Raw genomic sequence first — 16,090 nt, 5'->3', positions numbered from 1 at the left:
AAATCGTGCAGCACTAGTCAAGTCCCAAGTCTCAAGTCACCCCCCCCCCTCCCGCCCAAGATACTACAGTCTTACCTTCTTTTATAAAGAGAAAGGACAAGGTACAGTATAGCCGTTTTCCCACATGCGTACCGGAAAATTACCTGTAAGTCAATATCGGACATTTCCCTTCACACTTCGGCTCTAGCATGTGGGAATATAGCAGCGAAATTGCCTGTATGTTGGGGGGCGGGGCGGCACTGCAGAGCGGGTGGGGAGTGACGTGTCGGCAAATCTCTGATGGTGAAATAAGTTTGCTTGTTTATCCGTTCACCTGCGTCGGGTTGAAGCACTTTTTACAGACTGGCTTCGTTTGATGTGTCCGGGCTTGCCTTCGCTGTCGGCAACGTAAGCAAAATACTTCCACATTTCGCTTCGTGCATTTGCTTCGTCTGTGTCCCTGTCGGGCTGTGACTGAAGGAGGAGGAGGACTGTGGCCAGAGAGCGAGCAGGCAGCAGAGAGGAGAGAGGGGAAAATCAGCACGCCCACACATGAAGCTGACATACCGCTCTTATTATCACAAGATCATTTCGTCAGTTTGCTTTAATGTGCGCGAATGATTAGATTATGCCCGCTGGAACATTAAGCAACGTGTGTACACCTCGCCCATGCCGGCAAATGACTGGACCCGTTCTACACTTGCGCCCGTTATCGCGCATACCGCTCTTCTGACTGGCTCGAAACTGGTGAAATGTCCGCGATGACGGGGGCTTATACCGGAACAACAACTTTCACACATGCAGGCATTAGACCACGTTCCGGTCATTTAGCGGTACAAAGCGCATGTGGGAAAACGGCTTATTAGTAGCCTACCTGTCTAATACTGTGGTGATATTATTGACCAATTTATCTAACCTGTTCAAAAAGTATGATGAATGAATTAATTTCTATTATAATTAAATAAATGAAATCAAACCAAACAAAAGTCAAATAACTGTATGCTTAAATAACCACTAATGTAAGTTGCCTTCTCCACGAAAAGAAAATCCAGTGAGAGGCATGTGTGAGTGACAGCCAGTCATCCAATCATGACAATGCAATAAGGAGGAGCATGAGTGAGTCATCCAATCGTGACGATGCCAATTCCAGCTTGCACTCACACAGGGATCTGTACAGATAGACCCCAGGTGGTGCCAAAACCCCTGCCCTTTTAACCTCTGACTGATAAGTGCCCTTTTTGCAAGACACGTCCAGCGGCCAACATTACTATCTTTCAGAGCAGGGGCATTTCTAGGTCCTCAAGACATTGGGCCCATTAAGGCGACGGGGAGGGGGGAGGGGGGGGGGGGGGGTTTACAAAACAATGTACAACTTCAAAAAATAGGAGACACGGGCAAGAAAAACGCAACGCGTTTCAACCTCACTGGGTCTTGGTCAGGCTGTAGCAGCTGGGCGTTGGCTACCGCTCCTATAATAAAGGGGCATACTTGGCAACGCAGGTAAGGTGACGTGGCGTACGGAAACCACTGAGCCACCATGCCATCAGCACAAGGATATTGTGATCAGAGATAAGCATCAGATCCTCATATCGCCTGATGATCTCAACACATTTCATTTATTAGTTTACAATTCACAATTCATTAACTTTCTGACTGACAACCTTCCCACAGTGAACACTGTATGTGGAAAATGAGGAGGGTCACTGCACTGTACAACTAGGGGAAAGTCTGTTATCTCTGCTTCCTTCATGCTGTCCATGAAAGTGTAAGAAAGAAAGAAAGAAAGAAAGAAAGAAAGAAAGAAAGAAAGAAAGAAAGAAAGAAAGAAAGAAAGAAAGAAAGAAGAAAAAAAGAAACTTAGTTATAGGCAAAATTTTGGCGAGGGAAAAAAATTGCATTGCCATTTTCAGAGACGTCCCTTGACCTCTCACCTAAAGATATTTGAATGAGAATGGTTTCTCATGGGCACTTGCATACCGGATAACTTTGCACAGACACTTGAACACGTTGAACAAGTTAATATTTAATATTTAAACTGATGAACACAAACAAGTCCTCCAAGTCATCACACGTCTCAAGTCAAGTCAAGTCCCGAGTCTTTAACTTCCAAGTCCAAGTCAAGTCTCAAGTCATTCAGTTTTTGTCAAGTCAAGTCGCAAGTGATCAAAGCAGGGACTCAAGTCGACTCAAGTCCAAGTCACCAAGTCTCAAGTCCCCATCTCTGCCATGCTCTGCCGGGTTCTCGGCAGCGCACTCCCAAAGGTCGAAGTCGATCGGATGAAGGGTTCTCAAGATAAACCGCTTCTTGTGTTGCCAATAGGTGGTGTTATGACTATGAATTTTGCGAAATTCAGCACTTTACTCCGTCACAGTTTGGAGGCGATCGGAGCAATGCTGTGCGAGTTTATGGCCATTTCAAATCTTTTGTGTGTGTAAATGTTTACCAGTGGCCTTGTTTGTTGCATACCTTTTTCTGTGTGTGAATACTTGCGCCCTTCTTTTTTCTTTTTTCCGCGTCAGATTCATGCCAGACCCCTGAAAAGAATGTCCACAAAGTTTGGAGGCGATCGGAGCAACGGTGCGCCTTGCAACTCTGGACATACGCATACGCATACAGCTCTCCAATTATAGTAGTATGATTTTGACACATCTATTAGGAGTCGAACACGCACACGCACATGCAAACACACGCGCACACACACACACACACGCAGGGGCGGACTGCATAATCGGGCACGTCGGGCAAATGCCCGGTGGCCTGGCCAGGCCAGGCGCCGCCTACTGGTTTACTAGTGGTTTTATTACTTTATTCAGGTTTAAAGTGGGTACATCTCATTGTAAAATTGGACTTGGCCCAAATTGGGCTTCAAACGGCCCAAATTGGGCTTCAAACGTCCCAAATCTGGCTTCAAACGGCCCAAATTGGGCTTCAAACGGCCCAAATTGAGCTTCAAACAGCCCAAATTTTTCGCCGGCACACGCGTCGGCCCGTATCGGCCTGGCCTGCTTGGTATCTAATGCCCGGCCTGAATTATGATCCCAGTCCGCCCCTGCACACACGCACACACACACGGATGACATGGCTCATGTAAGGGCTGGCTAAAATGTCTGCATTCATTAATACACAGTACACGATGTTACTATTTCTGAAATAAACCAACCTCTTTACTTTTTTATCATTATCTAGATCAGTGGTTCTCAACTGGTCTGGCCTCAAGACCCACATTTTTCCTAGGCCACCACCCAAATTTCTGATATTTTAATTAGGGATGCACGATATATCGGCAATCATATCGGTATTGGCCGATGTTGGTCATTATTTAACATATCGGTCATATCGGTATCGGTCAGATGTTGCAATGTTAATATCGGTTATCATTATCAGCCAAATTCTTCACATTGATATGAAATAATGCAGTAAATCTATGATTTATGGGCTTTTCCAAAGGCTTTGCAAATAAAGAAATGCATAACTTTTTCAAATTCAGTGTTAACATGTGTTTTTCAGTATGTACAAAATGTGACGATCATAAAAATGTGGTTTTATACAGATCATATCGACATCGGTAAATATCGGTTATCGGCCATACCAGCAATGTTAATATCGGTTATCGGCATCGGCCAAAATTTTCATATCGGCGCATCCCTAATTTTAATACCACTCAAATGTATTTCACAAAAAAATAGTGCAGTAATACACAATGCCTTCATCCACAGGCGTCCGCGACACACTCAAAACGGCCCCGCGACCCACGTTTGGGTCCCGACCCACCAGTTGAGAAACCCTGATCTAGATCTAGTTTGTTTAACTGTGAGGCCATTTACACCTGGCATTAACATGTGTTTTCTGCCATCAGATTGCAATCAGATTGTGCTCTTTTATTCTTTTATTTCCTGTCATCCATTTTATCTGAAGCACTTTGAATTGCCTCTGTGTATGATGTTTACCGTCGCTTTTAACTGCTGACAGCTGTTTATTGTAATTACTGCTAAAAGCTGCCGGTCTGGGGGATGGTGTGTGTAACGGATATAGCCACCGCCTTAGCCAAATCTTTTGTCTAGAAGAGGGTGGTGCGAGGTCCATGGAGGGACATTCGCGTGATATACTGTATATATAAAACTCACTATCGCCGACGCCGTACTACGGATATACTCACTGCCTTGGGTAACTATTTTCCAGAAGAGGGTGAGGTGTTGCGTCAGGAGGGGACGCACGCGTAAGGGGAGCTTACTAGAGCCGTACTCGTTTAGCAAGGTTTAGTGAAAAAAACCGGCCTGTTTGTCGACGGGCAACAGAAAGACGCAAGCTGAAAGGTATGCTTGGCATCCAAACTGCAGTATAAAGATAAAGAAACACATACCCAGACCTGAGTTTTGCGAAAGGCCTGTTGCCTAATGCACTTTTTATACTCTCTTTTTTAAAGTTTTGTTGTGATGCTTTTAAATGTCCATTTTATTTCCTGTCATCCATTTTATGTGAAGCACTTTGAATTGCCTCTGTGTATGAAATGTGCTATACAAATAAACTTGACTTGACTTGACCACAATAACCTGATTCCATCTACACCTGGCGTTAACATGCGTTTTCTGCCATCAGATTGCATCCTGATTGCAATCTGATGGCAGAAATGGGTGTCCTCTCAATCCGCATAAAGTTGCTGTATCCAGATTGAGAGGACACATTGCATTTACACTTGTGTTCAATGTGCACACAATGCATCCCTGACCACCTCTCGAGGTGGTTTGGCCGATCAGATTGCAATCCTACTTCAATGCGTTTTGGGGGTGTTTATACCTGTACTTTCAAGTGATAAAACACAATTTGATTGCAATCTGATGACAGAAAACACATGTTACGCAGGACGAACTTGGTGTTGATCTATCGCAGATTATATGGGACAGGAGTTTGTCTATGGTCCAGTCTTGCTCAGTTAACAGCAGACACCAGCTGATCCAATTCAAAGTTACTCACCGTCTTCACTATTCCAAATCGAAATTGCACAAGATTTACCCATCTATCTCTCCACTATGCAATAGGTGCCAGGTGTTAGAGGTTACACTGTCACATGCTTTTTGGCTTTGCCCTTTAATATCCGGATTCTGAGCCAAAGTTTTCGACTGGTATTCTAAGGCCTACAGAGTAACTCTTAAGCCGGAGGCAAAACTTGCCATTTTCGGCTGTTCGGATTCCTCCTTACTTCTCCCCATGGCTGTGCAGCAGTCCCTGACACAGGGGGATGATTGTCGTCAAAAGACTTATTTTGAAAGACTGGAAGTCCCCGTCTCCACCCTCCTTTCAGCTGTGGCTGACGGACATAGTCTCAGTAGTGCGCATGGAAAGACTCAGGTCTCTGAGGACTAACTCAATCAGGAAGTTCTCGACCATCTGGGACCCGTTTCTGGACTACCTGGGTGAGGTCAGAAATGTCTAACTTGCATATTCTTGCACACATATTTTAGTAGGCTGGTAGCACCATGTTGTAATGTTTTTGTTTGATGTTTTTTGTCTCCTATTTTGTTTTTGTTATGTTCCCCCCCCCCCTCTCTCTTTTCTGTCTTTCAGTTTGAATTTGTTTACTTGTCTTGTCTTGTCTATTTTTTTTTTTTTTTTTTTTTTTTTAAACCAAAATCTGTATAATCGACTGGATATGGGACTAAGTTTACGGGGTGGGAGAAAACTGTTTCTTTTCAGATTAAGCACTCGCCATTGCATCATAATTGTGCATGCAACTTATTTGAAGATTATTTGTTGTGGGTTCTGTCCCGCCTGTTGTTGTTTTGTTCTTTGCTTGGGTGTGTACACCCAATTATTGATGGCATTAAACCGATGTCTGAAAACGAAACAATAAAAAAATTATATAAAAAAAAATAAGGGACCTAAGCCATAGTTGACAATGTAATCGGCCAATCAGGGACAACGCTGCCAAAACAGAAATGGCATCTCCCAAAGAAATTAGCGGCGATGTTGTTTTTCAGTTGAAACTGGCATGATGTATGATGTATGGCATGTGCAGTATCTAGATCAGAGGTTCTCAAATGTTTTTCAGCCAAGGACCCCTTACAAGATAGAAAATATACCGGGGACCCCCTCATTCTGATTTGTGATTTTGGGCTAAGCTTAATTGTTTCCACGGTAACGTGCTTGACTTTTATTTTGATAGGTTTGTTATTAGAATGTAATCCATGAACCATTTTAGATTTAAAGCATAAACTATTTTCGTTGAACTATGAAGATTTTGCAACAATTTTTTTTTTTTTTTTTTTTTTTATCACATTACGTCATTTAGCAGACACTTGTTTTGTCCAAAGCGACTTACAATATCACAATTTGTCAACAGTACAGAAAACCACTATGCAACACAATCAATGACAGCCAAGATATTTTGATAGACTAGCACCATGTAGGAAGTAGTTTGAGAAGGAATAATTAACATGTAGCATTTTTTTTTTTTTTTTTTTTTTTTACTTGAAAACTTTTCGCGGACCCCCTGGCAAAGTGCCACGGACCCCTGGGGGTCCGTGGACCCCCATTTGAGAACCACTGAATGGCTGTTTTCATTTTTGAGTGAACGCTTCCTTTGTTATGCTCTTTAAAATGATTGTAGATAACGATCAAGCACAGATCCTGTGAAGTACTGAAACCTGTCAAGTAGGCTAATAAATTCCTATGTGACAGAGAATTGCAATGTTGTTATCAACCAGTTCAAAATGTTCCAACACATTGGGTGTGGGTGTACTGAATCTGCCAATAGCAGTAGGTGTAGCATGCATTCTTAATGATATTATTCTTAATATCTAATCTATTCTTAATGACTGAGGTGTCCTAATCGGCTGTTGTCTGTGCCATTCATTATATCAGTTGGAAAGACAGAAAAGCAACAATAGCATTGTTGCAGAAAATAAATATTAACACGTTCACTGCCATTGACGTATTAATACGTAAAAAATAATCCAACGGTTGACTGCCATTGACGTATTAATACGTCAAAAAAATGATTTTTTTTTTTTTGACCGTGGGATGTGCATCTAACCCTTTTACATCTCTTATATAATTATTGGAGCCACCGAACGTTTACAACCCATTCCACCGACCCACTAAGTGGCAACAGTGCTCTCCTGACTAGAGGAAGGCAAGCATTTTTTTAACTTGTCACGCCATTCTCACCCCAGCCATTCTCATGAAAATGGATGGGGGAAAACGCTTTCGTTTTCGCGCTGATTGCTGGCGATGCGGGATTGCAAATTTGCATAATAGATTACAGGTGGAACACACTTTGAAACACGCAGCATAAATATGACCAGAATCGCAAAAGCTTCTCTCAACCAAAACTCCAAGAAGCGAGCGAGTCCATCCAGACTTCCTCAAACAGCGGCCGCGCAGACAGGCACAGGACAGCAGCAAAGCAGTGAGACTGGTGACAAGCTTGTGACGGCCGCTGCAGCCAAGAAGAACGCCCACGGAGGGAGGAGTTGGAAGCAACTCTCCCTCTCGCTCTCTCCCTCTCTCTCTCTCTCTCTCTCTCTCCCTCTCCCCCTCTCACTAGGATTAAACCTAGTGCGTCTCCCTCCCGAGAGGGAGGGAGAGAGAGAGAGAGGGAGGGAGAGCGAGAGGGAGGGAGAGAGAGAGAGAGAGAGAGAGAGGGAGGGAGAGCGAGAGGGAGGGAGAGAGAGAGAGAGAGAGAGAGCCAAAAATGAATGGTTAAAGTGACTGTTCTATCGAATTTCACAAAAAGCCGTTTATCTCTGAATATTTTTTCTGACGCTGAAACCATGCTGTATTCAACTGCTAATGCTTACATAACTACTAACTCTACAAACTAACTCTTTTAGACAGAGAAAGCACACATTCTATTAGTTCTTTTGAGATATTGTGTGTTCACAAAATCTTAGCAGAAAAGAATCCTCGGGTCTTGAAAGATGAGCCAGAATCCTCAAAAAACCCCTCTGGCAGAAGCTAACTACAGTAAAAAAAAAACGTCTGGCAGTGAATGTGTTAACACATAAAAAAAAAAAAAAAAAAAAAAACACACACATGTTAATGCCAGGTGCAAATGGCCTCTGTAATTCCTAGTTAGGCTGTAGTAGATTTTTGATTCATTCAGCAAAGATATCCTCTTCTTTTTTTATGGGCAATTGGAGTAATTAGCATAATGATGTAATTAATTGTCAAAAAAGAAAATGAGCATAACTTATATAATAATAGTCAGGCTGAAAACAAGAAATTGCTATACTGTATTGTTGCTTTGAGTCAATTTAGAAAGGTGATATATAGAGTCTAGGTCATTTGGATGTCCAGAAATCTCTTGCCATAGCTAAGTATTTTTCTAAATGGACTAAAAACTAAAATATAGCCTTTTCCAGATTTTGAACTATAGCCAAACACTTCAAAAGTCATACAGTGAGAAACACAACAGCAGAGACGGTGCCTTGGTGGCTCACTGTGTATATGTGCTTTCCATCCACCTGTTTTTATGCGAAAGTTCAATTTGCACATAAAAAAACTGAGTGGAAACAGGAAATGCGATATGTGCAGTGGAAACAGATTAAGCGACACACATGGACAGACTCTTCCATCATCAGCTTACTGTTAAGCTAAACACCATGAACACCACACACATGGACTTAGACTCTTACATCAGCTTACTCAAGTTAACTAGAAGCGTACACCATGGACATCACACACACATGGACTTAGACTCTTACATCAGCTTACTAATAAGTTAACTAGAAGCTCACTTTTATTAGAGCAATTTTTGGTGATTAATTACTCAAATTGCCCAACAAGCAATTAGCAACCAAGCTTAATCTCATCTGCTAAGCCTAAATCTAATCATAAAAGTGAACAGGAAACAACATTGCTGCGTTTCATATAGACGTTTCCAGTATAGACTGAGAAATGTTGAGAAATGTTACAAATATGTTAAGATAGAGATATATCTTTTGCAAACTGGAATAACGAAGTTTTTGCGATAGCAGCATCAATAGCAACGGCCATAGAAATGATAGAAAGTCTGAATTGAATCTTCATAATAACAAACTAAACATCATATGGGCTACATTCACTGAACGGAGACTAAGAAAGTAAAATGTGTGTAATCTTGCCTGATGAAGACCCCTGTGTGGGTCGAATGCTTGCAGTAGCCATTTAATTAAATATATTGGAGCTGCTCCAGTGTGCGGGTATTTCTATTTTTTCTATATTGTGCTTCTGTACCCAGCACCTGTCCTGGCCTAACAAAAGGTTGGATGTGCACACAAACCTTCTATTGAACTCTATAGAATTACAATATAGATACAATATAGAATTACTGGTACATTAGCCAGTAATGACCAGTTACCCTAATGCTATAACTATATAAAAAAGTATCTGTTTTACTGCACTACATACCTAATGACATGTAATTTAAAGGGTTACTGACAAATCTATGTACATTTTTAAAACATCTAAGATCAACAAGGTACATACAACCTGGTTGTTAAGAAAGCACTACAGTCATGATATACTGGCTCAGTCTCTCCTCTGACAGAAAATGTTTTGTCTGTTATGTAAATAGTGCTTGAACCAAGTTAAATGAACATTATCAATATTGAGGCATGATGACCTGCACTGCTTCAGGCTTATGTAAGTATTTACAGTTCTAAAATACAGTAATAATATCAGAACACTTACATTGAACTGGTTAATGCAAATCCAACTAATCATATACAGTACCTGTATGTCTATTTTGAGTTGTGAGATCTCAGAATTCTGAGATTCTAACTTTATTCTCACTTTGACTTTACTTAATGTCAGAACTCAGATTTGTCACATGTGGCCCTAATCCTCTTCCGTAGCCGTATTCTACTTCTTCAGCTTGCAGTATTCAAGAACTACAATACAAGAATGGAAATGAGTTGACATGAAAAGCTGCTATCAGTTCCACAAAACAGACATTTTAGCACCAGAAGCAACTCAACTGCAGAAAACAACTTGCACATTTAAAACGATTGTCAATTTTTACAATCAGATACATGACCAGTTTAACTGCCTATATATTTTGTAACCCATATTATTTGTACATAATCTGTTTTGAAGCATGTGTTATGTGTGTGAGTGTGTGTGTGTGTGTGTGTGAGAGTGTGTGTGAGAGTGCCTGTGTGTGTGTGTGTGTGTGTGTGTGTGTGTGTGTGTGCGCGCACACATGCTCCTTACCTTGAAGATACAAGCCACCCCTCCACTGCAGACCAGAGTTGACATAACAAACAGTTTTATAAGGGTGGAAAATCAGGAAAAAAGTGACCAATAGCCCAACCCTGAAATGAATGGGGGGGGAGCTATGTGAAGAGGACGAGCGAATGATGTACAGTACAACCAAATGTATGGGGAGGAAGTTTTCCTTGCAGGAAGAAGAACCTGTTATTATAACATTAGCAAAGAGGAACTGGCAGCAGAGGTGCCATGATGAGTTAACCTACCTTATAGAGGTATGCATCTTAACCTGCAGAAATGTCTCTTGTTTTACTTGTTTTTATGGGTTTATTGCATTTTATTATTATACAATGATACATTGTAGCATCTCTCTTGAAATACGTTGCGCTGATAGTCTGTCAGGGCAATTTCTTGGCCTCACTGTAGCATCTACTTGCACTTTGCACTGATGCGCACCTTAAACTATTCATGCCTGTTTAGTTGCACTTTGTATCTGTTTTAGTTTTACTCTTACTTTCACTTTGAATTGTTGTGCATTTTTAATCTGCTGCTTTGTGTTTGCTTTTATGTTTTGTTTTAATCATGTGTGCCTATGTCTCTGTGTTCTTTACGCTCACATAACATTTGCTCATGTTTGAACAGGAAGATGTTTGATGTAATTGATTAAGTTGTTTTTACTAATCATTTGATGTTTGCTCGCTGCAAACCAAATTGCCCTTCTGGGACACTCAATAAACTTGAACTTGAACTTGAACTTGAATGACCCCGAATCACCTCTATTCATTGAGAGTGATGCCAACAATTTGCAAAATTTGAGTACATGTGAGTTTATTATAATATATCAATTTTTCTTATAATTTCTCTGTGCTTATATTTCCCTGACTGAATGTCAGCAACTACAGCATTACCCAGTTTCCCCTCAATAAAGTATTTCAGATTCTGATATTGTTATGTCACATATAAAGTCTAAGAAGTCTAGTCATATCAGTGATGTGACAAAGTATTTCCTGTAAGTAAGTCAGATCAGATCAGATATCAGTTCCGACTTTATTGTCCCCGAAGGGAAATTTGTCTTTGGCAGCAAGTGCGTTACAGGATATCCATCGGCAGTAACATATACCAACAAAAGAAAACAACAACATGACAGCAAGACAACAGTGGCATTTAAACAATTAGAATCAGAATCAGAAAGACTTTAATGATCCCCGGGGGGAAATTGGGACAAGTTACAGCAGCTCGCACTCAGAACACACATAGCATAAAACAGTAGTAACAAGGCCAGGTCGAAACCTGGCATACGGCCGGTGCATGGGATCGTCACTATGTATACCCATACACATTTTAACAATCAACAGAACACATATAAGCCGTCATCTGATTTTCCACCTTTTTTCCCTGTTTGTGTTTAGGGATGCAGGATAAAGATTTTTTTTTTTTTTTTTTAATAAATGCTGCAGCTGCACACTTACTGTTCAAACTTGAATTATAATTGTTGTTTTTCTTTGTTCTTTGATGTGAATTTATGGCTTTTTGGCACCTATATGTAACCTTTTAAGGTTGAGATAATTGTATTATCATTATATGGTCCAAATATTTCAGTAAAGCACTTGAAACACTTGAAATATTCTTGCTTGGGTGGTATCATTCTACCTCAAATGATGGTAAAATGTATTATTTTTAGTAAAATAACATGTCACGTGTGCAATGCAATATTTGCAATGGAATCATTATGGGACACGGCTAAGAGCCAAACTTAGCCATAGTTCCATAATGATTCCATTTGCATTGCACACGTGCTACACTATGCTAGCTAACGCTGTGCCAGGTATTAGCCGTGTCCCATAAAGATTCCATTACAAAACACGTTAACGTTAACGTTAGCCAAACGTTTTTTTGGTTACACAATGCATTGCCAGCTATCTCAAAAACTAATGTGACAGGATAAGGTCCGTTTGATATGTTGTTAAACGTGTTATTTTACACCGTTTGAAAGAATTAACCCACCTTGAATTCTTTGAACAGGTCTGGGTGCTTGTCTTTCAGGTGCTTGGTGAGATTGGATGTGTTACCCTTGCCATAAAAAGTTGAATGTAGGCTAAGTAAGCAGCAGAAGCACTATTGTTTTTGTTTTAAATACTTGAGGGCTACATGCCACTGGTGTTGCACTGTCTGCACTCACTGCCATACAGAGTTGAATGTAAGAAGTAAGCAGAAGCACATTGTTTTGTTTTAAAGTTGAAGGCTACATGCCATTTGTTCATTGGAAATGGTTGCATACTTTAATAAAGGAGATCTCACCGCTGTTTACATGCTTTTCCGATCGGCTAACACGCTAGTTATAGCTTACTTAGCTCAGCTGTTAGCTACTTATCTTAGCTCTCTGCCTCGCGGTAAGATGTTCATGTTCCTTACGCATAACATTCATGTATATTTGCTGGAAGGGGAGACGTCTCCCGCTACTGTTGATGTCCAGAGACACTGGGAAATGTGTGTTTGTTTATTTGTTGCGTCGCGTGTAACGTTAACATGGGCGCGGACCCTCTGCGGCTGTGAGCGACTCTGTCAAGCTGAACAAGATCAGATCAGGGCAGACAGGAAGTCCGAAACCGGACATTCGTCAAATAAAACAAATTTCAAAGTAAAAGCCCATCTTGATGAAAGGGTGCCAGGAGTCGTGTATGCAGCGATTGGGACACACATGCTCCCATAGGCCAGTGCAAGCACCGGCCTAAAAAGCAATAAAGTAAGCAAAAATAAAGTAGAGTAAGTAAAGTATAATACAGTAGAATGTACATTACGTGTCAAATTGCAGTTATTGCACACTGGACTTATATTAAGTCAGCTTGCCCATTACATGTGGCTCAGCTAAGGCACAGTTAACCTATCGGCTGACTCAGTCTCAGGGAGACTGTCAGTCGGGGGAGGGGGCCCCCGGGCCAACTGCATCAAATCTATTGAAAAACAGATTAAATTCATTGGCCCGATCAACCCCCCCCCCCCCCCCCACCCCCCCCCCCCCCCCCCACCGCCACCAGCCTGCATGAACCCAGTGATGGCTTTCATACCATTCCACACCTCCCTCATATTGTTCAGCCGGAGCTTCCCCCCCAGTTTCGACCTGTAACTCTCCTTGGCCACTATACTCACTTTCAAGATAAAAGATAGATACTTTATTGATCCTTTGCAGGAAATTCATGTGTCACATAATGCAGCTACATTCAACATGTCAGGACAAAAACAGGACAAAACATGAGGACATTGAAACATGTAGCAAGGCACACAAAAAGTACTGTCAAGTACTAAGAAAAGAAAAAGGTGCAGCAATAATAATGTTAATAATAATACTAAAGTGCAAAAAATTTGCATAAAGTGACTTACAGTATCTAGATAAAGAACAGGCACCGCTGGCCAACAAGATAGAATACAATATAAACAGCAACACGCGCACACACACACACACACACACACACACACACACACACACACACACACACACACACACACAGGTACATTGCACAAATATCTAAAGTGCAGGGAAGTGCATATATGCACCGCATATAAAGACATTATTTGATGTGTTGATTAAACAACCTGATGGCAGCTAACAGGAAGGACTTCCTGTAACGTTCAGTCCTGCACTTGGGTGGGATCAGGTGCTCAGCCGAACCACCTCCAGGGCATGGAGTGGGTGAGTGGGTGAATTCCCCCTGAATAGCTCTGATCCTCTCTGTAAGCTCTTTCACACCAGCCTTGAAAGCCGAAAAATGCACGGAAAATAGGATTCGCGCCTCCGATGTGAAAGTCATGAACGCGCGTTTGTGGGTAATTCTTGTACGCCATTTGTCCCGGGACCAAAGCTTGTCACAGCGCCGTATTAGCGGACAACCAGCCTCCACCTGAAAGCGTCGGAGCAGCAAGGCGGAACAGTGCGAATGTTTCATAAAAAAATTACAGGGGAAATCACCTCATGCAAGAAGGACAGTGAAAGTAAAAAAAGTAGCCTATACAATCATGCGCCAGGAGGAATGCTCCGTGCCTGTGTAGTAGGTTATATAGCTGTCTGTGGCGAGTTGGTCTGACGTTATTCCCTCTGGAAACCAGCTCCAGAACGGCAATCTGTCTAGCTAAGCCACTTGTGCATTGCCTACTGTTTGGTTGTTGAATGAATTACACAAGGTGACACCATATCGATCTGCTTAGTAGGTGAATTTACTTCTATGAAATGTGTTGTATAAATAAAGTTGGCTTTCCTTGAATGCAATTCATGCAACACTTCGCTGCCAGAAAATCGGCAGATGCACTCCGCGGCGGAGCCCGTTTTGGCGAGTCCGCCCACCATGCGAGTGCACCTATCCTCCCTGCTCAGCGGACTAGGAGAAGGAGGGAAGTCTTGTTGTTGAATGAATTCGTTCATCATACAGTAGCCAGGCTACACTAACCTATGAAAATATTCATTTGGGCTAGGAGGAGCAGGAAATCCCTCCGCTCGCCTTTCAATCCGGGAGCGGGGGATTTCACCTGAAAGTACACTGCAGCACGGGAATGTGGCCGTGCTCCTTGGCTCTGTGTGAAAGCAATTTCTGTGGCGAGGCTGCCAAAAGTGAAGACGTTGAGCCAGCTTCGCGCACAACTAGTCTACATGCGCGTTCCATTTGAGCATGTTATCCATCTGGATCCCCAGATACTTATATGAGCTGACCTCAATTACACTGTCTCCGATTACTACTGGCTCATGAGCTATCACCGCCCTGGGATCGAAGATCATTTCTTTAGTTTTCTTTGTGTTTAAAATAAGGTGGTTGCTCGAGCACCATGATTCGAAATTAGATATCTCCCTATATGGTACACCAGAGGGCATTCATCGCCATGCAGCAGGCTGATAATGACAGTGTAATCAGAGAATTTGATTTACAGGAAAAAGTAAGTACAGGAAATAAAACTCACCGTATAAATAAAACACATTTTTGGCTCATTTCCACCACATTTTACAGCCCTGCACAGCTCGTCACCACTCGGCTCCATTTGTTTCGACCCGATGGATGTTTTGTTTCCACCGCTGCGGATCTGCCCCCGCCCACCCCCGCCCACAACTGGTCGTCATAGCGACCGCATATCTGTCCTCCGCCTATAGCCGAAGTAGGCTATAACATAATGTTAAAATTAAATCCATACACAGAACTTTTAAACTGTTTATGAAATACTGGTGCCTCTAAATGACCTAGTGTACATGGGCAAATGTGACAATCGGCCAGGAGAATGGATATCACTTTGTTGTTAGTCAAACTCACATGCATGCGCTGCGCGAGGGACGGGGGTTGCGCTACAGAGTGAAGCCTCTACCCCGGCGGCCTCTCACCAGGCAAGACCGCGGCTTCACCAAAGCCCCGTCTGCGGCCTAGCGGAGCCGACGCTGCACTCAACTACAAGGGCTTCCTGAGCAGCGGACTTTTTCTCTCTCAAAACAATTGAAACCCACCGCCATGTTAAAGCTCAGTAAGGAGATCGATTTTATTTCACCAGAGGCGAAAGCAGCAACACAAAAGACTGATGGAAATAACATAACAGAAGAGAAGGTACATTAAGCCCCACTAAACTGGTATGCAGCATTGCATTGACAGTCATTAGATAGAGTAAACACGATTCTGCCTGACCAATCAGCAGGGACCAAAAGCAGCACGACTCAACCCGAGCTGTCGACGTTTTTGATCGGTGGAATGAGACAAAAAAGCGAGACGAGCTGGGCGGGGCCGCGTTGATACCAGCGGTGGAAATGGGCCATTTGTGTGTGTGTGTGTTAATATGTCTTAGAATAATAATTGATTGGATTTATATATACTGCTGCTACAAAAGTAGTAAATGACATCATTGTGGCCTTAGATAGGAGAGAGCACTGTGCCTCCCTTTTTATTGATTTTTCTAAAG

The sequence above is a fragment of the Poromitra crassiceps genome, assembly GCF_964638095.1.
Source record: "Poromitra crassiceps genome assembly, chromosome: 7".
NCBI lineage: Eukaryota > Metazoa > Chordata > Actinopteri > Beryciformes > Melamphaidae > Poromitra > Poromitra crassiceps.
Note: the sequence above shows the minus strand (reverse complement) of the source record.